The 24,551-nt window shown below is 47.5% G+C and overlaps 1 protein-coding gene across 1 annotated transcript in view; it reads right to left on the bottom strand.

The window, feature by feature from the left end:
* The window catches only part of KCNB1 (potassium voltage-gated channel subfamily B member 1), a 111,001-nt gene that overhangs the window by 11,431 nt on the left and 75,019 nt on the right, over positions 1–24,551 (bottom strand). The window lies entirely within an intron of this gene.

Raw genomic sequence — 24,551 nt, 5'->3', positions numbered from 1 at the left:
TGGGGTGGGGTACCGCTTTCCCGACGTTATACTAATGATAATATCAATAGTTACCCTTTATCGAGCGTTCATTGTATTCCAGGCACGATGCTTGTCACTTTCCATGCAATTCCTTATTTCATTCTTACAACAACCCCGTTAAGGACTGTACTTCCAATGAAAAGATGAGGAAACCTAGGCTTCCAAAGCTAGTAAGTTGCAGAGCCAGTATTTTAACCTGGGTCTGTCTGACCCCAATACATGGGCTCTGAAGAATGTGTTAGAAATGAGATGAAAGCTACAGACCTTTTTGCTAAACGCTCAAGGTTTTGCAGATGATTTTCAGGGAGGCCTAGACATCCTGGTCTCATGTTATTAACTCTTGATTGTGACTATGAATTTTTGAGGCTAAGGATCACAGCTTAACTACCTTTGAGTCCCCTGGATCAAGAAGAGGGTTTGGTCCAGATGTTTGGGCTCACTGGATGTTTGTTGAATTTAATGGAACCTAGGCTAGTCTACAGCTTATGCAGAAATGCAAGCAGATGTAATAAATTGCTCTAGGGTCTTTTTTTCAAAAATACAAATCCAGTCACATCACTCTCCTGCTTAATAAATTTCCAGGACTCTTCAGGAAAAAATCTAAACTCCTAAACTTATCTATCAGCCCTCCTCCCCACCCCCCAAAAGCTGTCCTCTTCTCATGGGCTTGTGCCTCTGTTTCTGCTGCCCCTGCTAAAGGGCAGCGGGTGGGGGTGGGGTTTCCATGCTTGTATCATTTGATCCCGGCTGCCGCTGAGTGGCCCAGAGATGGACAGAAAACCCAGGCTGGGCTGAACCAGTCCACCATGGAAGATTTGAGTTCAGGGATCCAGGGGTGAGTGGGTTATGGGGGTGGTGAGCCTCTGAATTAAATGGTCAAGTACAATCCAGGCCTGAACCAGCTTCATGATAAGCCCAAGCCTCAAGCGACTTTTCACCCACGTTGTAGGGGATCAGAAAAACCATTAAAAAATCAGAGAAAGCTGAACCTTTTAGAGAAGCCAGAGATTAAAGGGAAGAGGCAGAGAGAAGGAGCAGACAGGACACAGGAGATTTGAAAAGGGTGTAGAGGGCCACAGTTAAAAGCTTGGGCTCTGGTGTCAGGTTGTTTTGGATTCAAGTCTCAGCGCTTCCACTTCCTTACCTTTAGTCAGGCATTTAACTTCTCTAAGCCTCAGTTTCTTCATCTGCAAAATGGGATGATAATGACAATATCTATCTCAGAGAGCTGCTGTGAAGATTAAATGTGTTAACACATGCAAAGCACTCAGGACAGGTTCCAGCAGCACCTAGTGAATGTCTAATAAATGTTAGCTGTCATCACAGGGGAAATAGCTCAGCCCACACCCTGTCAGCCCAGACCACCCAGCCTCCGAGGGGCCAGCTAGTCTTTGCTTCTCGCCCTTGTTTTGAAACTGCCTGCCGTATCCTGAAAGTAAATGCTGCTGCTGCTTGGGTGAGCATGAGAGGGTTCTGTCCCCTGCAGTAAATCCCTGATCAGGACACATGGTTGCCAAGTCTCTCTGAGTTTGACTCTGACCCTTCTCTTTGGCCTCTCCTGCCGCAGGTTCCCAAACTTCACTCTTCCCTAATCACAGGCTATCGTTGGTCAGTTCTGCAGGTCTGTGCCTCTTCCTCTCTGTCCAGTGAATTCCAATCCATCTTTTAAAACCCAGCCCACATGGCCCCTCCCTGCAGAGGTCATCCCTGGAGGGGCCAGCCACTCCATCCTCTGGGATCCCTAGTCATTTTGCCAGCCTTGGGGTTCTTAGCACACTACAGCCTATTACAGGGGTGTGTGTGTGTGTGTGTGTGTGTGTGTGTGTGTGTGAATGTGTCCATCAAAGCCCAGAATCTGTGAGCTCTGGGGGGACAGGGATGGGTTCTGAGATTCACCTCTGCACCCTCAGCACCTAGGGCAACGGGTTTTCATGGTGTTTCTTGGCTGTGGCTCAAGTTCATGGCCATTTATGGGTCCAGTGCCTTGGGCATTGCATCTTTCCTTACCTCAGTTTCCTTATTTGTAAAATGGGGATCTTCCAGTAGTTCTTAACTGGGGATGATTTTGACCCCTCCCCCTTCCCTTGGGGACATTTGGCAAATCCTGCAGGAATTTCTGGTTGTCACGATTTGGAGGAGGGGTGATACTGGCAGCTGGTGGGTGGAGCCAGGGGTGCTGTTAAATACAACGCACAGGGCAGTCCCCACCACGGAGGACGGTCAGGCCCCAAATGCTAATAGTACCAAAGTTGAGAAACTCTGGGCTATACCAGTAGTCAGCCCCTCAGGAGCTGTAGAATGAGGGAAAAGAGCTGTCAGCACAGAGCTAGGCACAGAGTGGGTCTGACCTTACAGAGCAGCCAGCTGGGACCTCGGGCTGAGCCCCTGCAGTGGAGCTGCTACAGTTTCTGACTCCTGGCCCTGAGGGCAGCTGCAGGAGAAGGAGCAGATTCCTGGGGAGTCTGTTCCTTTAAGAGCTGGGAGATCTCGTTTCCCCCGGAGGCTGGCAGGGGAAGCCTGCTCCAGTTTCTAACCCCCAGACAACTGCAGGGAAGGCCCACATAATTGATGTCTTTATGCACCCACCTATTGTACAGTCCTTAGCGCTGTTATTCTAAGGCGGGCACCCCCTCTTTGTACCCCAGAAAGTGCTCTCCGCTCCTGTCCTCTCAGCCTGAGGATGCTTAGGAAAGAAGAAAATGCAGGCAGAGGCCTCACTGCATCCTGGAGTGGGGTGTCCGCTGCTCAGGGTTGGGTTGGGAGGGTCAGAGGGTGCCAGGCCTCCTGCCCTGGCACATGCACTCATCAAATAGCACTGGTGCTAATGCAGTGTGACCTACCCTTCCTAGCCCTGCCCACAAGACTGCTTTCTCTTCCAGACCCGCTGAAGCCCTTAGGGTCAGGGTTACACTTCCTGACTGGGGAGCTCCTGAACATGAGTTAAACCCTCTGTGCCTCAGTCTCCTCATCTGTAAGATGGGGGTGGGTCACTGCAAGGTGGCAAAGAGAATTCAATGAATTCATAAGGCCCTTAGATCAACTTTTATTGCTTTTATTATTTCACAACATTATACTTATTTATAAGCTGGTTGGACTTGGCTCTGAGCAGTAGTGTTATTATTCCCACCTGGCTGAGTGACCTTGGACAAGTCACTTCCTCTCTCTGAGACTCCATTTCTTTATCTCTAAAATGGAGATGAAAGTAATTGAGCACCTACCACATAACAGCCACTTAATATATATTTTATGTTATTAAATTATTATTTGGATAATTTATTGTCACCCTTACCCCCAGCCTCTGGACTGGTTGCTTCTGGAGGTCCAGGACTAGGTCTGTGGACCTCAGTGCCTGGCTAAGGCAGCAGACATCCTCTGAACAGTTTTGAACCCAAATGAACAGTGTTGATTTGGTCTCTGGGATGGGCTGCAGGGATGGGGGACCAGCCAGGCCAGCATTGAGTCCTCCCGGCTCCAGCTCAAACCCCTGGCCAGGTCCCTGCATTTTCAGCCTTGCTTTCCTGGATCTGAGCCCAATCGGGTTTGGGCAGGGCTCCAGGAACCCAGGGAGCAGAGGCAGGAAACAGGACCAGGACTCAGAGGCTGTCCCCAAATTCCCTCCCTGCAATGAGGTTCTGAATCCTGCAGCCTACTTGTCTGCACCGAGCGTGGGAGGGGGCTTTGGTCCTCTGAGAGAAGAGATTAGCAGGTAGGGGTACCCAGGGGGGAATCAAGGGTTCTGGAGCCAGGCCTTTCTCATCCTAAAAAAAATTGTTGGCTCTGGTGGTTAATCACAGGATGCCTACCTTTGGCTCCAGCAATAAACAGACTGTTTATCATTTGCTCTGAACACTTCCCTGCTCTTCCAGGAATATGGACAAGGCACAGAACGTCTGTGCAGAAAAGGGTCCAGGCTCTTTTCTGGAAGGATGGGGAGACTCAAGCAGAGAAGGGAAGGGACTAGTCTATGGTCACACAGCCCATTGGGGTCAAGTCTGTGCAGCGACACTAGAAGCTCTGGCCAGCAGAGAGCTGCACGTAGTATTCAGGTCCTGCAAACTGTTTTCATACACATTCATCTTCACAGCAGCATTATTTGTAAGAGGCAAAAAGTGAAATGAACCCGAATGTCCATCAACTGATGGATACACAAACTGTGGTCTATCTATACAATGGAATATTATTCAGCCATATAAAGGAATGAAATACGGATACATGATACAATATGGATGAATCTTGAAAACATTATGCTGAGTGCAAGAAGCCAGACACAAAAAGCCACATAGTGTATGATTCCATTTATATGAAATGACCAGATAAGACACACCTATAGAGACAGAAGGCAGGTTAGTTGTTGCCAGGGTGGGGACAGGGATTAACAGTTAATGGGCATGAAGGATCTCATGGGGATGATGAAAATGTTATAAAATTGATTTAGGATGATGGTTGTACAACTTGGCAAATTTACTGAAAAATCATTGACTTGCTCACTGGAAATGGTGAATTATATGCTATGTAAAATTAGCCTCAATATAAGTTATATAAAAAGTTGCTTTCCGTAAAGACTATCCCATTGCTTTTAATCCTCACAACCACATTGATGGGTCACAGGAGAGAAGCAGAAATCTGAGCAAGCTACAGCCCTGCTGTAATCCCTGAAATAGCTCCCCATGAAGTTCCGATCCTTTTGCATTTAGCTGGCATATATTTACCGAGCACTTACTAAGTGCTATGCTCTTTGCTGGGGATGCAGCATGGATAAGAAAGACAATTTCCCTGGCCTTAAGGAACTGGTAGGGAAAGGCAGACAAGAAAACCCATAAACCAATAAAGGAGCAAGATGATGTCAGATAGTATTATGTGCTACATGTTACTGAGAAAAACAAACCAAGGAGTATCAGTAGAGAAGCACTGGGGGTGTCCACATGAGGTTGGGTGGTCAGGACAGGCCTTTCACATGAGATGTGCTGGTTCTGAGACTTGAAGGTGAGGAGTATGTCATTCAAAGATCTGAGCATTCCAGGTACAAGCACAGCATGTGCAAAGGTCCTGGGGTGGGAATGAGCTTGGTATATCAAGCAACAGAAAGAAGCTCAGTGTGGGTGGGGCTGCATGAACAAGGCGGAGATGAGGTCAGAGAGGCAGGAGGCATAAAAAGGAGATTTGGCTTTTGTATTAAGTCCACCTTTCTTCTCTCTCCAGACCATTTCCTCCATTTCCCATTGCATACTCCATAATGAATCCTGGCAAAACCACTTACAATTCCCAAGCCATGCTGCCATGGTTGCTCACACCTCCAGACCCTTGTCCATGCTGTCCCTTCTGCCTGGAGTGCCCTTCCTCCCCTACTTCTCCTGGCTGATTCCTACAGCCTGTTCTGGCCTCAGCTCAGAGGCCACTTGCTCCAGTGAGCCCTCTCTGACTCCCAGTTGTGGGTTGAGAACACCCACCCTCTGGACTCTCACAGCCCTTGAGCTTGTCCCTTCACGGCACTGATCTTTCCAAGCTGGAATTTTCTCTTCTGTGTCCCGCAATAGAATGTCAGCTGCATGAGGGCCCAGGCTGGGTTTGTCTTGCGTTGCTGTATCCCCAGCTCCTGAAACAGTGCCTGGCACAGAGCAGGAGATCCCTAAATAGTTAATAAATGAATGATCAAGCAAACGAATGAAATGGAGGCTCAGAGAATGAAGTGATTTTTCCAGGGCCACACAACTTGCAAGGAGTAGATCTGGGACTCCGGTTCAGGTCTGTGTGTCTCCCCAAGACGTTTTCAAGGACGTAGGAGGTGGCAGTTTCTGGACCATCAAACCTTTCGCTCCTTTTATGGTGCTTCCGCTTCCCCAGCTTTAAGGGGGGATTACAGATGGGGAGTTTTAACCAGAAGGGTCACTGGCGCAGATCCGATTAAGGGGATTGGGAGCAGGCTGATGGTTTTGGCTCCCTCCTGTACAGGTAGGGGCCTCTGGTGGGGGGGTTGGTGAGAAATTGGAGTCGGGAGCCTGCAGGGGGCGCTCGTGGCACAAAGGGACAGGAATCCAGGGACAATAGAGGATGAAGGCCTTGGGGTGAGCCAGGCAACAGAGGCCTTCACCATGAGAAGGCAACCGAGACACAAAGATGGAAACAGGGTGTAGTGACATTGCTGGGTGTGTCCCAGGCATTATAAACCAGAGGCTTTGGGGCTGAGAAATTTATTTTTACTTATTTGTCCAAGTTTCCAAATTAGGAGATTTCTCATAAAAATCTAGATTTTCAGATTTCCCTTGGAACGTCACATGCTGTGTCTACACGTTCAACCTGCATTCCCCATGGCAACAACTTGCTGGCGCTAAGGAGTAGCTGTCCCTTTAGACAGGGCACGGGCTCCCCAGTGTCCACAGGCCCCTTCACTCCTTTCGTTATCTGTCAGGTCTCTGTAGGTGTCGGGTTTGCACCCTGGACTCACTGATATGACACTGAAGACAGCAACACTTACCTGACCTGCTACCATATACGAAGAACTTTCCAGACAAGACCTGCATCTCGTTGCACACGCCAGGAGCCTAAGGGTCACACTTGCCACATCCAACCCCATCCTTTGCCTCCATATCCAAACTGTCACCAAGTGTTGTCCATTCTGGCTCACAGATCTTTGGATCTGTTCCATTCGCTCCACCTGCTAAACCATGACCCTGTCCCAAGTCACCTTCACCTCCCATTGGACCACTGCAAACTGACCTCTTTCTGGTGTCCCCAAAGCCACTAGATGTTCCCAATATCTATTCTTCCCTTCTTTCATTGTAATAGAGTTTTAGGGGGACAAAGGGTTACCCAGAATGAAGACTACATTTCCCAGCTTCCCTTGTAGTTAGATGTGGCCATGTGACTAAGCTTGGCCAATGGAATGTGAGCAAAAATGATGCTTGCCCTCTCTCCTTTTCCTCTTTCTTGCTGGAGGGGAGGCAGAGGTGATGTGCAGAGCTGGAGCAACTATCTCGGATCTGAGATGGAAGCTAACCCCTGCCCTGGACTGGCCCTTTACTGAAGAAGTTTGCCAGCTCCTGGTCTACCTCATAATATCCATCTTGTTTAAGCTGCTGTATTTTGGGGTCTCACAGTTACAGTCACTTAGTCTATACCCTGCCTAACTCTCCACCCTCGTCTTGTTCCATGCTCCCCTTTGCTTTCTCATCTCAGGCACATTAGCTTTCCTTTGGTCCCTCATAGTCTCCATGATCCTTCTTGCCACAGGGACTTTGCTCATGCTGTTCCTTCTGCCTGGAATGCTTTTCCCTCCACTCTGCTTGGTTAACTCCTACTCATCCTTCTTAGCTCAGCTCAGGCATCACCTCCTCAGGGAAGCCATCCCTGACCAGGTCAAATTCCTAATTGCAGGCTCTAGTAGTACTATGCCCTTCTCCTCATAATGCTGTCCAAGTTGCAATTTTACTATAATGCCCACCTCTGTAGAATGTAAGCAACTGGAGGGCAGGGGTTGTGTCTAAATAAAGAATGTTATTTCATCCCCCAAACAACCCCAAACAATCTGCAGGGTATGCCGTGTCCCCTCCCTCCATTTTATAATGGGGAAAGCTGAGGCTGAGAAAGACTATATCCAAAGTGACAATTAGGGAAGTGGTAGAGGCAGGGTTTAAATCCATGTCTACTAGACTCTGAAGCACCTACCCCCACTTTTTTTTAAACACTGAGGACCTTTCTTATCCCAGCATCCTGGGGTCTGGGTTATGGTTTTTAATGTATGCCCTCACTTGAACCATCTTCCCTAGGTGACCTGACTCTTCGCAAAAAGCTCTGGGTTGGGTATCCTCTTCCTAACAGGTCAACTAAGTTCTCATGAGCTTTGCCAAAGCAGGAATTCTAGAAGCTGGTGCTGTTACAACCTCCTGCCCATCTGAGGACAATGTCTCTGATGGGGGTGGGAACTTGACTCTGATCCCTACAGAGGGAGGAGGTGAGGGGGAGAAACGTGGGGCAGTGTCCTTCCTGCCTGAGTGATCGCCAAGTCCTGATATTTGCTGAGGGCATGCGGAGCTGAGGAAAGGACTGTCAGTCTTAACGGTGATGAATGGCATCAGTCCATCCCTGCTGCAGAGAGCAATGTTTTGAATAAAAAACGAGGCGCGTAGGAGATGTTAGGCAAGGGCAGTGTCCACAGGCTCTGCCCAGCCACAAACCTGTCCTCTTGCCCCCTGAGTCTGACAGGATGGGGAGTGGGAAGGGTAGTCTCTGAGAGCTTGGCTGAGGTGGTTGGGTTGCTAAAAGAAACTAAATGTGTTAGTCTGGATGCTGGGATTGGGTACCACTCTGGCTAATGTCAGAATGATGGCTCTGTGAGTGGTCATTTTGACGACAGTCAGTTTTGCTGGTTAATGCCCAATATACATTTAGAAAGAGGCATTTGAGTGACTTAACAATAGTTCTTTTTCACATAGCATTTTAGTCTCACTAGAGATTCATATTGAGGTAAAATGGATGTGTGGATAGTCTAGAGACCTACTTTCTAATTCTAGCTGGGCATCCTTAGGCCAAGTGTCTTCACATCTCTGATCTTTTTCATGCAATATCTACTGAGGGTCTGTAGCTGCAGGAATGGAGGTCTCATGCTCAGAGGATGGAGCTACTGGATTCTCGAGTCACCACTTGGAAGAGAGCTGTGCGGGGTTGTTACTGTATCCTCAGTGGGAATCACATGAGTCAGAAATAAACTTTGACGTAAAAAGTCATGAGACTGTGTGTTCGTACGTACTGCAGCATAATCTAGGTTATTCTAATTCATCCGGTTGAGTTGGAGTGCAGGTTCTATCCTCTGGTTTTAGCTGAACTAATCCTTGCACACAAAGATGAAAGGCTTACAAAGATCCTCGCAAAGAAACAACTGCTCGGAGATAGTATTAATAATCCAAGCCCAGGAGAACATCAAGACAATAGCTAAACTGATACTTCTCCTCCTGGTATGAGTCCTTCAACAGTAACAATGTGAGGTTAAAAACAATGATGATCTCATCATGTCATCATTATCAGGGAGACTCTGTAATATGGATTTTCACCCACTCTCTTTTACGGTGAACCCTGGCTTCATTCACTCATCACATATAGGAAGAAGGCAGGATAAGTGAATAAAAAAAATGAATGAATGGACTAGGTCCAGTGGGACGGAGGTACTAGAATGTACTGGTTAAGAACTAGACCTGCATTTTAATCCCAGCTTCTTAATATTCCAGCCTTGAGACCTTGGACATGTTACTTAACCTCTCTGAGCCTCAATTTCCTCATCTCTGCAATGACGATAACCAGTTCCTATTTCACTGAGGATTCATTGAGACAAGGGCTGGCACACAGTAGAGGCCCAGTGAATGTTAGCTGCTCATTTTTTTAAAAACTGGGAGGAAGACTTCAGCTCAATGTAAGACTATACGAAGGTGGGAGCCGTTACAATTAGTTATTATTATTATTCATTGGAGGGAGGCCAAAGGGTGGGTATCCCTTACACAGCTGTGTAAATTTACACAAGGAACTTCACCTCAGTTTCCTTGTCAGTAGAAAGGGAATAATAATACCTACATGGTCAGGTTTTTATTAAGATTGACCTCATCCATTCATTCAATGATGCCAGGTACCATTTTAGTCTCTAGGGATACAGCAGTGAACAAACCAGGCAAAAATCCCAGCTTGTGTAGAGCTGACCATCTTGTAGAGGGAAGGGATACACAGTGAACAGTAGCAAGTCAACAGGATAATTTCAGGTGGTGAAAGTTGCTAGGAAAAAATGAAGGTCAGTGGGAAAGAGAATGACCATGAGGTGGGTTTACTTTAGCTGAGGTGGTCAGGGAGCGCTTCTCTGTGGAGGTGACATTGAAACTGAGACTTGAATGATAAGGAGGAGTTGCTATGTGACCATCAGTGGGAAAAGCATTCCAGGCAGAGGGAACAGCAAGTGCAAAGGCCCTGAGGTGGGAACGTGTTGGGCCAGTGTGAAGTAGGGCTACTGAAAGGGAGAGGAAGAGGAGGTGAGGTGAGAGAGGTAATGGGGGCAGGTGTTAAAGGGTCTCCAGGCCACACACACTAAATGTAGAACATGTCATGATTATTAGTGGTATTATTAGCAGCAGTCTTCCTCTGACTCCCTTCTTCATGACCGACTAAGGACCTGCTTTGGAAAAGACAATCATTCTGGAGGAGTCCCTCAGATATTCAGCCAAGAATCCTGTCAGGTCAATTTAGCCAGGATCCCCTTTTTCCCTGATGTTTCTTCTTAGTAATTTTCCATCCACTGACCCCCATCTGCTCCCTGGCTATAAACACCCACTTGAATGAAACTTACAAGCTTTTGCACAGCAAAGGAAACCATAAACAAGAGGAAAAGACAACCCTCAGAATGGGAGAAAATATTTGCAAACAAAGCAACTGACAAAGGATTAATCTCCAAAATATACAAGCAGCTCATGCAGCTCAACATCAAAAAAACAAACAACCCAATCCAAAAATGGGCAGAAGACCTAAATAGACATTTCTCCAAAGAAGATATACAGATTGTCAACAAACACATGAAAGGATGCTCAACATCACTAATCATTAGAGAAATGCAAATCAAAACTACAATGAGGAATCACCTCATGCTGGTCAGAATGGCCATCATGAAAAAATCTACAAACAACAAATGCTGGAGAGGGTGTGGAGAAAAGGGAACCCTCTTGCACTCTTGGCGGGAATGTAAATTGATACAGCCACTATGGAGGACAGTATGGAGGTTCCTTAAAAAACTAAAAATAGAACTACCATATGACCCAGCAATCCCACTACTGGGCATATAACCTGAGAAAACCATAATTCAAAAAGAGTCATGTACCACAATGTTTATTGTAGCTCTATTTACAATAGCCAGGACATGGAAACAACCTAAGTGTCCATCGACAGATGAATGGATAAAGAAGATGTGGCACATATATACAATGGAATGTTACTCAGCCATAAAAAAAAATAAAATTGAGTTATTTGTAGTGAGGTGGATGGACCTAGAGTCTGTCATACAGAGTGAAGTAAGTCAGAAAGAGAAAAACAAATACCATATGCTAACACATATATATGGAATCTAAAAAAAAAAAGGTTCTGAAGAACCTAGGGGCAAGACGGGAATAAAGACGCAAATGTAGAGAATGGACTTGAGGACACTGGGAAGGGTAAGCTGGGACGAATTGAGAGAGTGGCATGGACATATATACACTACCAAATGTAAAACCGATAGCTAGTGGGAAGCAGCCGCATGGCACAGGGAGATCAGCTCGGTGCTTTGTGACCACCTAGAGGGGTGGGATAGGGAAGGTGGGAGGGAGACGCAAGAGGGAGGGGATATAGGGATATCTGTATACGTATAGCTGATTCACTTTGTTATACAGCAGAAACTAACACACCACTGTAAAGCAATTATACTCCAATAAAGATGTTAAAAAAAACAAAAACAAAAAGCATCCACTTGCTCATGCTGTATTCAGAGCTGAGCCCAATCTCTCTCTTACTGTAAAATCCCATTTCAGTGGTCCCCACACATGTCTCAATGGTCCTGAATAAAGTCTGCCTTACCATCTTAGCAAGTGTCATTGATTTTTTTTTCTTTGACACCTTTCTTCTCTGGACCCCAGTAGCCTCTCATTTTCCTGTTATAAAAGGGAGTCAACAGAGCCTTTGGCACCTTCTCGTTTGCTGTTCTGTGGGCCTGGAGAGCCCTTTCCCCACTCCCTCTCTCTTACACAGTTTGCTTTCTGACTTCTTTCAGGACTCAGCAGAAATGTCACCTCCTCAAAAAAGCCTTTTCAACTTTCCGCAGACTGAATTAAACGCCCTTCTGATGTGTTTCTCAACTCTTTTATTGCCCCTGTCATAGCAGTCTTTTTAAGGTAGAAACTAGGCCTTGTCCCTCCCCTTTTCAGCCCTCCAGTGGCTTCCTACTGTGCTCAATATAAGGTTCCATCTCTTATGGGCCTTACAAGACCTTGCCTGATCTCATCCGTGTTGGCCTCTCAGATCTCTTCTCCTCTGCTCTCTCCCACACAATCCCTCTCCTCTAGCCACACTGGCCATCTATCTGCTCCTCAACATGCCAGGATCATTCCTGCCTCAGGACCTTTGCACTTGCTGTTTTCTCTCCCTGGAATGCCGTCCCTCCAGATTTCTCTATGGCTGGCTCCTTCTTATCCCTCACATTTCCTCCTTAGAGAGGCTGTCTCTGACAACCTGATCCAAAAGAAACTCCTCCCTACTCACTCAATCTTGCCATCCTGTTTTACCTCGTTGGGGATTTGCCACAATCTGCAGTCATCTTGTTTATTCATTTGCTCACTCATTTATTTTTTTCTTCCCCACTGACCTTGGTTAGCACTATGAGGGCAGGGACCATGTCTATCTTGCAAGGCTGGATCCCCCGTTGCCCGGCACTGAGCTTGGTATGGAGTTGACACTCAACAAATACTGGTGCAGTAAATGAACAAATGAATGGATGGATGAGTGGATGGCTGTTGGGTGGATGGATGGATGGGTGGGTGGGTTTAGAAGCCATGGCCTCAACTAGACCACCCAAATGTAACAAGTTTATTGAGTACTCACCCTGCATGAGACACTATGGGGAAACACAAGCTGGAATTAGCAGCTGAACATCTAATAATAATGACATAACAAAAACAACTAGTATTTATTGATTACTCACCATGCCAGGCCCTGTACCAACTGCTTTACATGGGCAGTCTCATTAACTCCTTAAGTCAACCCTAAGATGTAGATACTCTCATAATCCCTGTTTTGTAGTTGGGAAAACCAAGGCACAGAGAGGCAAGGCTTCCTGGAGGAGGAATCCTTTGGGCCGGACCTTGAGGGCTAGAGATGGATTCCAGCAGGCAGAGATGAGAGGAGGAAGTGTTCTAGGTGGAGGTAACCATACGAGCAAAGGCTTGGAGGTGGGGAATGAGAGTCAACCCGGTTTGGCTGGGGCGGGTGTGCACAGAGAGAGAGGCTGGCAAGAGTGGAAGCCACCACCTACTAAGCGCCTACTGCATGCCATTTACTCACTCAAGGCATTTCCTCACAACCACCCCAGGAGGTAAGTTTTATCACCTCCACTTTTCAGAGGACCAATCTGAGGCTTGGAGCAGCTAAATAACTTGCCCAAAGTCACACAGCAGAATTAGGGTTGAACTGAGGCCTGCCTAACTCTGGAGTGGGCATGCTGGGTCAGAGGGGTATTCAGGGGTAGAGAAGAGAGAAGACAAAGGCAAGCTGTTAAGTGAGCATGTACTAAGAGCCAGGCACAGCATATTATCTCATCTAATTCTCACAAGTACCCAGGCGGTAGGTATTTTTGTAGTGTTTTTTTGTTTTGTTTTTTTGGCCACGCCGTGCAGCTTATGGGATCTTAGTTCATCTACCAGGGATTGAACCCTGGTCCCAGCAGTGGAAGCACGGAGTTCTAACCACTGGACCGCCAGAGAATTCCCATGTAGTTTTTGATGTTTAAGACTGTTTAGCATTTTTTGGGGAGAATCAACCCTCTTCCACTCTTATGTATTGAGTGAAGTTGACCCTATTCCCCAGTCCCAGGGAGGGTAAGAATGAGATCAAAGCTTACCGGTTAGGATAATCTATCCCCCTGGACACAGTGATTGGTTTAGCAGTGTGGGCATGACTCAAACTGGCTAATCAAGTTTCATCCTGGGATTGTTTCTGGAATTATTGGGAAAGAGGTCCTCTCGTCAGAGACTGCTGAGTTGACAGGATATCAACCTATAGGGGCCAGAAAGTAATCTTTGGCCCTCTGGAAAGAATCTGTCCAAGAATATAGCCAATGTAGAGGGACTCAATGCTAAGAGACAAAGGCAAGTTTCTGATGACACTATTTGAGCACCTGGATACAGCCATTCCTGAAGCCATTAGCCTTGGACTGTCAAATAATAGGAACCAATCAGTGCCCTTTTTTTGATTTGGGTTTATGACTATTGCAAATAAAAAGTGAACTGGCTAACAAAATTCTTAACTTCATTTAACAGGCAAGGTAATTAAGATTCATAGAGGTAAAGTGACTCGCCCAGGATCACACAGCCAGGAAGTGACTGAATCACACTGAGATATAACATAGAAGGTGCCTGGCATCTAATAGGTCCTCAACAAATGCCAGTTCCCGTTCCCCACAAACCAAAGAATGGCAGAGTAGAGGACTGGAAGAGATATGCCATGTGGAGCTCCAAGCTGCTGCTGGTCAGATTCCGGATTCCATCTGGAAACTTCCAAACTGTGTTGGGGTCTGGCAGGAGTGGGAACCAAGGCTTAGGAGTTGGCAGATAAAGTGAATCAGCTGCCAGGATGTCAGTGTTTAAACAAAACTCCTGAGGATCTCACTCCCTCCAAAAAATGCCATCTGAGGGTCCTGGCTGCAACCCAAGGTTTCCAGGGAAGGTCCTGAAGTCCTAACACTTAGAAACTTATACTTAGTAGGAGCATGCGCAGATAACGGTTTCAGTATTGCCAAGGATTCTGCGGTCATTGAACTTTTCAGAGCTCCTTTTCACTGGAGCTGGACAAAGAATAAAGGGTTTAACCTGCAAACTCTGACACTGAACAGAGTTGGGTTGTAATCCTGGCTCTTGCCAGCTGGGTGACCTCTGGTACATTACTTAACCTCTCTGAGCCTTGGTTTCCCGTTGTGTGAAATGGACAGGAACGGAGGAAGAAATCAGGCAAAGCAGGTAAAAGCTTTTAGTTCAGAGTTTAGAGTCTCTCTAGTCTTTGGGCCACACAAGTGAGTTCTACATACAGGCTGAGCCCTGGCATAGACGATCATGTCACCTCTCTGAGCCTCAGTTTTCTCATCTGTAACATGGGGTTCAGAATAGTCTCCACCACACAGGTGTTTGTGAGACAGGGAAGAAATCATGGGGGGAATATGCGTACCCTAAACTGCCACTTGGTGCCCGTGAAGAGTGAGTGTCTGTGACAAATATGAACTGAGGGCTGGAGGGCTCCACCTACCTACAAGCAGGTGGTTTTGGCCCACACAGTGGATGATTTGCCAAAATTTATTTCCCCTACAAATCCAGATTTCCAGCTTCTCAAAAGGAAAAAAAAAAAAAGCAATCTGAAGCTCTGGCTCCTCTGAGCCCCTGTTCCTCTGTGAACGCTGGGCTGGGGCTGAGCGCCAGCTAGCCCAGGCCTGTGCTTTTCAAGTCTTATAAGCAGCCCCCGCAAGTTGTTTATGAGGCCTACTTGGCCTCTGCAGGGATCTCAGTTTGTGAGCCTAGGCATAAATCATTAGAAGTGTGGCCAGCGATGAGGGAAAGAATTAAACAGTGCCAGGGAAACAGTCATGGGCCCCTTAAGGAACGCTGGGTCCGCAGCTGGCTCCATGGGATGCTCTGAATCAAGGATGTGGGGCTGGAATCCCCACCTGCTCTAGCACCTCACCCCTTCCATACTGTGGTCTGCTCTTCCTGGTCTGTAGGAAAGCCGTGTTGTTGCTTCCTTAGAGCCCCTGATGCATTTTTTCCCCTGCTTCCAGACCTCTCTGAAGCCCTCCCCACCCCCATTCTCCACTACCCACTCTGCCAATAAAACAAAGTGATGGGATTAAAAAAATAGGGAGGGGAGGAGTGATTACTTCAGTTCAAGTGGCCAGGAAGGGCCTCTCTGAGGAGCTGACATTTGAGTGGAGATCTGAGGGACGCGAAGGAGCCGGGCATGGGAAGACCTGGGGACAAGGTGTTCCAGGAAGAGGTAACAGCGAGTGCAAAGGCCCTGAGGCAGAGAAGAGATTGTAAGAGGAAGAGAAAGGAGAGCTGTGTACATGGAGCTGGGAGAAAGGTAAGGCGTGTCAGAGATGAGGTCCAAGAGAGAAGTGAAGAAAGCCTTGAAGACCTGATAGGATGTTTCTATTCTGAGAACCACATAAGGCACAGAGGGCTTCTCAGCAGGCTAGTGACACGGCCTAATGTAGATTTTAAGATCCTCCAGCTGCATTTGGTAACGGCCTGTAGGGAGATTGGAATAGAAGCAGGAATCTAAGTGAGGGAGCCTGGCAGGTGTCCAGGTGAGAGATGGTGGTGGCTGTTGAGAATACAGAAGAAAGGTTTAAGGCATATTTTGGATGTGAAACTAACCACATTGCTGATGGCTCAGACGTGTGAAGTGAGGGAAAGAAGAATCAAGGAGGAATTCCAGGTTCCATCCTGAGCAACCAGGAGGCTCGTGGTGGCCTTTTCTGAGATGGGGAGGACGGGGAGGAACATGCTGGAGAGGCCAGAGGAGCACCTGGGGCCAGATCATGATGGGCTGTGAACACTGGCTGAGGGGTCTGGAGGAGGCCCTGCAGGCAATGGGGAGCTATGGAGGGCTTTTGAGCGGTAGCAGAATATTCATTCAGTCATTCAACAAACATTTATGGGCCAAGGTGATCCACATTCTGCTCTCTTCCAGACAGTGATGCACCCCCCAACCAGCAATGGGTTTAGGGGCGCAAATCACATTCCTGAGACCAGAGCGCCGATAAGGAGATCTCACCTGCTGGTCCATGGGTTCCCTTCCCCTCCTTCTCCATCCCCTGCTTTAGGAGCCGACGTGCATTTAAAAATCTTTATTTACTCACTGATTGCCTGTCCTCCCCTCTAAAAGCTCCATGAATGTAGTGACCATCTTTGTCACTTCTGTGTCCCCCATGCTTAGACCTGTGCCGGGCACACAGTAGGTGTTCCATGACTATTTATTGAGGAACCAAATTTTTAAAAAAGCCCCAGTCTGCCATCTTGAAGGACCAAGTGAGAAGCTATCAAGCGCCGGCCTCAGGCCTGGAACACAGCAGACGTTTGGCAAATGGTGGTGAAAATGCATGGAAAATACAGGCACACTGTCTGCAGCACTGGCCCAGTGTCCGGTGGGTCTTGAGGCCTTCCCCAGTACAGGATGGGCCTGAGGGGTGGGGACAGAGAGGTGGCCTGTGACCCACCCTCCTGGGCCCCTGTCTCGGGCCTAGACTGGAGAGGTAGGCGTGGTGTCTGAACTAATCCCAGCTAAGCAGCCAGACGTGTAAGGATGTGTAATCCGAGGCCTGAGCACACACTGTCCTTCCGGCTTTAGCCTGACCTTGGCTGGGATGACCCAAGTCGAGGTGGACACCCCGGCCCCCCAAGGTCCCCCAGAGCTGAGATCCTCCACACAGTCAGGGACAAAGACAAAAGGGAGCCCTTCTCTGAAGGCAGAGAGTGACAAGCTCACCCAGGCCTCCCCCGCCTTCCACCCCTGCCAATGTGGGCAGTGCGTCTCTGCACCCCTCCCCCATTCCTGCACCTCCGTCTCAGAGTCCTCCCTGATGTGGGAAACACTGTACAAAAACATGGTGTCAGGGAAGAAGAGAAGGATCCATTCATTCAGCAAATATTTATGGAGCCTAAACTATGTGCGAAGCCCTGTTATAGATTCTCAGGACAGCAGTGACCAAGGCAGACCTTGTCTTCAAGTCTCTGACATTTGGGTCGGGGGAGATGATATTAAATGAGGAAACATAAATGAACAAGGTTACTTCAGATACCACAAAGACAAGAAAACGGGCTAATGGGATAGAGTGTGACTGGGTGTAGGGAGGGCATCGTTAGCTGTGGTGGTCAGGGAGGGCTTCTTTGAGGAGGTGACATCTGACCTGAAGGAGAAGGATTCAGCTGTTTAAGATCTAGCAGAGGAGTGTCCAGTCAGAGGGAAGAGATTTTAATCCTCCTAAGTTATATAAATTGGCACCATTATCTCCGTTTATTGAGTACTTACTATATGCCAGGCCCTGCTCTAAGCAATAAGTTGTTTAACACTTAAAACAATCCATTATTTGTTGTCCCATTTTATGGATGAGGAAACTGAGCCACAGAGAAGTTAAGTACTTTGCCTAAGGCCACACAGCTAGCAAATAGCAGAGCGGGGATTTGAACCCAGGTCTGCTCTCTCCTACAACTTAGGATGAGTTTTCCCCCATCCTCAGGGCACAAGGAGGAGAAAAATTAATTGTTGAGCACCTACCAAGCACCAGGCCCTTTGACCTCTGTCATCTTTGCCTGGCCCTACCTCTGAAGTCCACCCACTGGTTTCCTGCCATCTCTTTCCTCCTCCCCTGTTACAACCATGTCCACCTCCAGCTCCGGGAGTGGCCACGTGACCCAGGCTGGTCCAATCAGCATATTTCAACCCTCTTAGACACAGTGATTGGCTGGAAGGATGGGCATGTTACACAAGATGGGCCAATGAGAGCAAGTCCTGGGACTTTGGATGTAATCCTGGGCTGGAGAGGAGCAGTTCTCTTTCGAAGGGGAATATCTAGCTGGGAGATGAGGAGCCAGGAAGCCCAGAGAGCTTGCCTGAGAGTGAAGCTCAGCCAGGGGAAGGCAGAGACCAAAGATGGAGAGAGACTAAGTTGCAATGACAAGTCCTGACAATATGGTTCTAGGGCCTGTGTATCTGGGCCAGAAGCCAGAGCAACTTCTTGACTTTCCAGTTGTTTGAGCCAATAAATCACCTCTCCCTTTCTTTTCGAGCCTAAGCCAGTCTGAATTGGATTTCTGTCACTTGCAACTGAAATCAGAATATTTTTTTCCTCCTGGAATGTCCTCCCTTCTCTTCTCTCCTCCTACCAATAGTACTGTTCTTACGACCATCAGGAATATAACCATCATTGTCATCACTAATGCAATTACTACTTTCATTAATACTTCTATTACCACTGCCAGTAATAACACCATCATCACCACCATGAACATATGACTGCTGGGGCCATTATTGCTGCTATGATTGGTGCTGGTATTACTACTATTACCTCTATTAATGTCACAATCTCCATTTGTAAACCTCCCTTGTTTACAAAGCCTTTTCACCATCCATTGCAAGGGCAAGGACATCATTAAGGTTTGCACAGGTGATGGAGTCTGCCTACAGCCATAGGCAAGGCTACTCAGATTAACTTTCATTCACTCCCTCACCTACTCATTTATTGAAGAAATGCCATTGACTGCCTTCTGCATGAGGATGGGCTCCATTAGATGCTGGGATGCAGCAGCGAATATAGACCTGGTTCCTGCCCTCGCTGGGTTGCCAGTCAGGGGGACATTCCAAGAAGTTTCCTCACAGCCCACACAAGAAGCCTGGCCAGGATCATTCTCTCCTATGCAGGGTTCTGAGACTATAGTGGAGGAGCCCTGTCTGTAGGCAGAATTGAAGGACTGCTGTGGATTTTACCTCTTACCTGAGCTGCCTTGGCCCATGGTCTCAGCCTCTCAACATTTCTCCCCAACTAGACAGTGAATTCCTCGTGTGTGTATGTGTGTGTGTGTGTGGCGGTGGTGGTGGTGGGGCTTGGGGAGTATGGGGTGAGGTGGGGAGAGAGCCTGACTTTACTTCTCTGTCTCTGCACAGTGCCTAGTATAGGGCTAGGCACATAGTAGGGGCTCAATAAATGCTTATTAATGGATTGTTTTTCAGAGGCAGAACTAAGCCTCCTTTCTTCCATCCACGCACATTTCTATCCATTCATTTATCTAACATACATCTAACTCTTCCTTTCACCTACCCTCCATTCTTATATTCAGGCAGCCAGCCAGCCAGCCACCTACCAGTCTACCTTTATCTGTCTACTCATCTATGCATCCATTCACCCAACCATATACTGTCCATCTTCCTCCCTCTCACTCTCCTTCCATCCATCTATTCATTCATCCAGCCAGCTTTCTATCTGTCAATTCTTTTCCTTTTTTAAGATTTATTATTTATTTATTTATTTTATTTATTTTTGGCTGTGTTGGGTCTTTAGTTGTGGCACACGGGATCTTCGTTGAGGCATGCGGGATCTTTCATTGCAGTGCACACGGGCTCTTTGTTGGGCACGTGGGCTTCTCTCTAGTTGTGGCGTGTGGGCTTTCTCTTCTCTAGTTGTGACGCGTGGGTTCCAGGGCACGTGGGCTCTGTAGTTTGCGGTATGCAGGCTCTCTAGTTGAGGCGCAAGAGCTCAGTAGTTGTGGCAGGCTGGTTTGTTGCCCCGTGGCATGTAGGATCTTAGTTCCTTGACCAGGGATCGAACCTGTGTCCCCTGCATTGGAAAGTGGATTCTTTACCACTGGACCACCAGGGAAGTCCCTCCATCTGTCAATTCTTCCACTTTCCTTTTCTCTCTTCTTTCTCTTCCCTCCCTCCCTTCATTCTTTCCTCCTTCCACTCGTTCTCCATTTTTAAATTCATCCATCTTCTCTCCACTTAACCAGCATCCACCATCCTTTATTCTTCTACCATCCATCCATCCATCCATCCATCCATCCTTTCCTCTCTCTCATTTCCTGTGTTTGTCTTTGTCTCCATCTTTCTTTTAATCAATTATTCATTCATCCCTCAAGCATGTCAGGCCCTGTGTCAGCTGCCACGGGTAAGGTAATCACCACTTGATTCCTTCCTCAGAGGAATCACATTTAAACCAGACCGGTGACTCCTCAGGACCAGGCTCCCTTTCGCTGTCCCTATAGTCTCTCTCCTGAACCCTCCAAGGGACCCCAGCTCTCATCCAGGCATGTTTTTCTTGCCTGTGCTTGGAATCTTCCCTAGAGTTCCAGCCCACAGCCCCAGCAGAGATTATAAACACAGCCACTTTCTCCGGCTGTTGTTAGAGCTGTTCTTAACCCCTGCCTTCAGAGAACACAGCCTTGGACAGGGCCAAGTTGCCACACAGCTCTGTGCAGCTGTGTACAAAAACAGTACAGTACTGCTTAAGCGCCTACTGAGTACTGGCATAATGAGGGGTGTAATGAAGAAGATGACCTAAAATTTCAGAGTCCGAAGGCTGCTCCCTGGTTCAACCCTTTCCTTACATCCATTCTAGGGTAAGAGGCTGGGAACAGCCCAGAGAAGACAGTGACTAACCAAGGTCGCCAGGCCACTCTGTGGCAAAACCAGGATTAGATTAGGGGTCTCCTGACCTGGTGCTCCGTCCCCTTCCTGACTGGTCCCGGCCTCTACCCATTCTCCTTGGGTAATTTAGGTTGATTCCAGCCTCCAGGTTTTTGCTCTTGCTATGCCTCTTCCCAGCCTCCTTCCCTAGAATGTTAACATTTTCCTGGCTCTTAGCAATTTGCGATGAGTTTGCAAGATTGAACAAACAAACAAAACCTCGATTCTCTCAGCCACTTTTGAGGCACTGCGAATTCCTCCAGGGCTTCTTATCTTCCCTGACAACCCAGGCCCAATCCCTCGCCTCCTTTTAAAACTCTTCCTTCCGGTTTCCTGAGGAGTGCTCTGTCCCTCCCCCTTAGAGCCAGCCAGGGGTGGAAAACGCAGTGGTCTACAGGGCCCAGGCAGGAAGTGCAAATAACTCCAGCTGGCTGGATGTAAAATTCCAGGAGCGGGGGGGGGGTGCTCAGGCTACTTCTCACCAGCTCCAGGAGGGAACAGAGGTGACCCAAAGGTGGCCTAATTTTCCAACTTCTTAAGAGAAACCAAAAAAAATCTAGTTTTTTCCCTGCAATCTTCCAAATTGTTAACGCTGGCAGCTGATTAAAATATGTAAATGCAGTTCAATTCAGACAATACACATTAGCAGGCTAGATCTGCTTCTCTCTTCACAATCTCATCTGGTAGATAGTTCCCTCCTCCCGCACAAATTGCCACAAGAGAGCCTCGCTCCAAGAAGAGCTTATTGCTTTGAATACAAATGACATAATCATAACAGTAGCAGCTACCTCAAATTCGATAACCAAACACTCAAATCACCACTATGAGATATTGTTGTCATTTTACAAATGAAGAAAACGAGAGGCTCAGAGAGGTTAAGAAACTTGCCCAAGGTCACACAGCTAAATGACAACCTGGATTTGAGCCCAGGTCTGTGTGACTCCAAGACGGTGATCTAGCCCAGTGGTGGTGGCAGTGCTGTCCCTTTGGAGGCATTTTGGAAATGTGAGGGTGGGCAGGCATTTCTGATTGTCACGTGATGGGGTGGGTGTGCTACTGGTGTTCAGTGGGCGGGAGCCAGGGATGGGAGAAGTCTTGTGATGTACAGTCTTGCATCAAAATCTCACCCTGCCTCCAGGACAATAGTGCCCCCAGTTTCTCCCTTCCCCCACATTGGTAGCTATTATTATATGCCAGCTGTATGCCAGGGACTTGAGATCCAGCAGCACAATGAGGTAGGTACTGTCAGTAACCCCACTTTACAGATGAGAAAACTACAGCTTGGAGGCGGGTGGGTGGTGACTTGACAAAGGTTACATGAAGTGGCACCAGGGCCAAGACTAGGGTGAAAAAATTAAAGGTTGCAAAATGGAAGGGAGTCCCTCAAAACTCAGTAATCAATATAAATAATATTTTAATGCAATATTTTAGAAAATCAAACTTAATGCAAAAAAATGCATGATGAACAAAGCATCTATATCTTACATAAAGACAGGATCTGCCATGTTGAGCCATCCTGGAGTCTGAAGGAAAAGAAAAAATCAATAATACTGATTCTGGATTTTTGTGCCTCGCCTGCCACCCCTGAGCCCCGGCCCCAAGGCCACACTAATGGTAGGTACCCTGTCTCTCTATCACTAGCCTCAGTGAGACGGGGAATGGGGAGGCCAGTCTTCCACCCGCAACTCGCCAGGCCTTAATTGCGACTGGTTAAATTATAGGCCTCAGAAAGCCATGATTTGTAAGCAGAAGACAGACAGGCCTTTAATTAGAGCCAGGAGGGTGGGTGGCTGGCTAATACTAAGTTCCGTAATAAGAGCTGTATTTCTGAATTCTCTGGCTTGATCACACCCATTCTGGAGGCCTCTTTGGAAACCTGTTCATAAAAAATAGGGTAAACAGCTATTTCTACCCCGGGAGAAGGAAAATGACTCTGCAGCAGGGCGACCATAACAAGGGTGGGCTCTGGGGGCAGTAGGTCTGGGACAAACTCCAGCCTTGCCACTGACCTGCTGTGTGGCCTTGGGCAAGTCACAGCCCTCTCTGAACTTCTGTTTCCTCATCTGCAACACAAGGATGACAAAGACCTACCTTGCTGGTGGTGAGGATGATTAGAAATAATACACAGGAGGTTCGTATCCCTCATGGGTTTGGTTCCCAGGATAACCACGTGAGATGAATCATGAATAACCATCCTTTACTCTTGAAAATGCCTACCTTTAAATTGGGAGGGCCCAAAACCTGGAAGTTCAAAAGGCAAGAAGTAACGTCCTTCACTTCAGATGCGGTCTACCTCTTTGTGACCGGGAGGCACATGTCTAAAGTGGGGCCTTTAGGGAAAGGTGAAAGGATGTAGGAGGAAATAAAGAATTGTTCTTTTTCTGTCTCTCTTCCTTCTCAAGCGAGAAAAATCCAGTTCTCATGTATTAGATGCTTGGGTAAGAAAGTCTGTTCTAGCTAAAAGTCTGTGGCTCATAGAAGCACTCGCTATGGTTCTGGTTTGAAGAAACAACTGCCGGGGTTCCAGACTTCCTGAGCTGCCTATTTCTGGCTGTGAGCACACATGGGAGCTGGTTAATGTCTACAGAGCTAGTCTGGAGTGGCTGAGAATTCACAGTGGATTCAGCCAGGGGCGGCTGACTTCCTTGGTAGCTTTAGCAGGAATGAGTAGCAAGGCTCGTTCAGACTGGTCAGGAGGGAATCTGTGCTGGTGTTGCCTCCTTTATTTCCAAGGCTAATTGCTGAGGATGTGCACAGATTGGAAAAAAACACAAGCTGCTCTCAGTGTGCAAGGCCCCTGATAATGTAAATAAAGTGTAAATAAACCATTAGGTTGAGGATAGAGGGAGCAACAGATAACAGAGTGGCCTGCTCAGAGACTGGTTGGAGGTCAGCGCCAGTGGTTCGGTGGCGGGGGTGGGGTACTGCCCACACGGCAGGTGCTGGAAAAGTTCAAGGGCGTCCCAAGGGTGGGGGAGAACACTGAGGCACTCAGTGGGCAGAGGCTGGCATGCCAGGCGACCTGTGACGCACGCACGAGGCAGGGCTGCTTATGATTTCCTGACTCCATCTAAACACATCAAATATCTTCTGCCAATGCCAAGGTTTAACATACCCTGAATTTTCCAGAAATGCAACCATTGAATAAAACAGCTGAAGAACTGTACTTTCATCTGTTCAGGACTTTACTAAGTTACTCACCACACTGGAAAAACCACGTGGCTGATGGCAACACCACTTGTGGTATTTGGGCTGCCGACATACCTGTAGCTCTCTGTTTTTGTCACTGTCACACAGTGCTTCTATGTATAGGGTAAGCACCTGACACTTCATCGTGTTTTCTGGTGTCATTGTCGTGACCAGGCATTTGCATATTGAAATGCATGAGAGTTTAATATAAATTATTATCCTTATAATTCTCCTTTCTACTAAAGTTAGGGCATTACATATATTGTTTTGGTGGGGGGAGTTATGTATACAGGTAAAGTATATTATCTACTTTTTTTTTTTTCTTTTTGGCTGTGCGGCATGCGGGATCTTTGTTCCCCGATCAGGGATCGACCCCGTGCCCCCCGCAGTGGAAGCACGGAGTCTTA

Source organism: Balaenoptera physalus (assembly GCF_965194825.1).
Source record: "Balaenoptera physalus genome assembly, chromosome: 16".
NCBI classification, from domain to species: Eukaryota; Metazoa; Chordata; class Mammalia; order Artiodactyla; family Balaenopteridae; genus Balaenoptera; species Balaenoptera physalus.
This window is presented reverse-complemented; position numbering and strand designations above follow the sequence as displayed.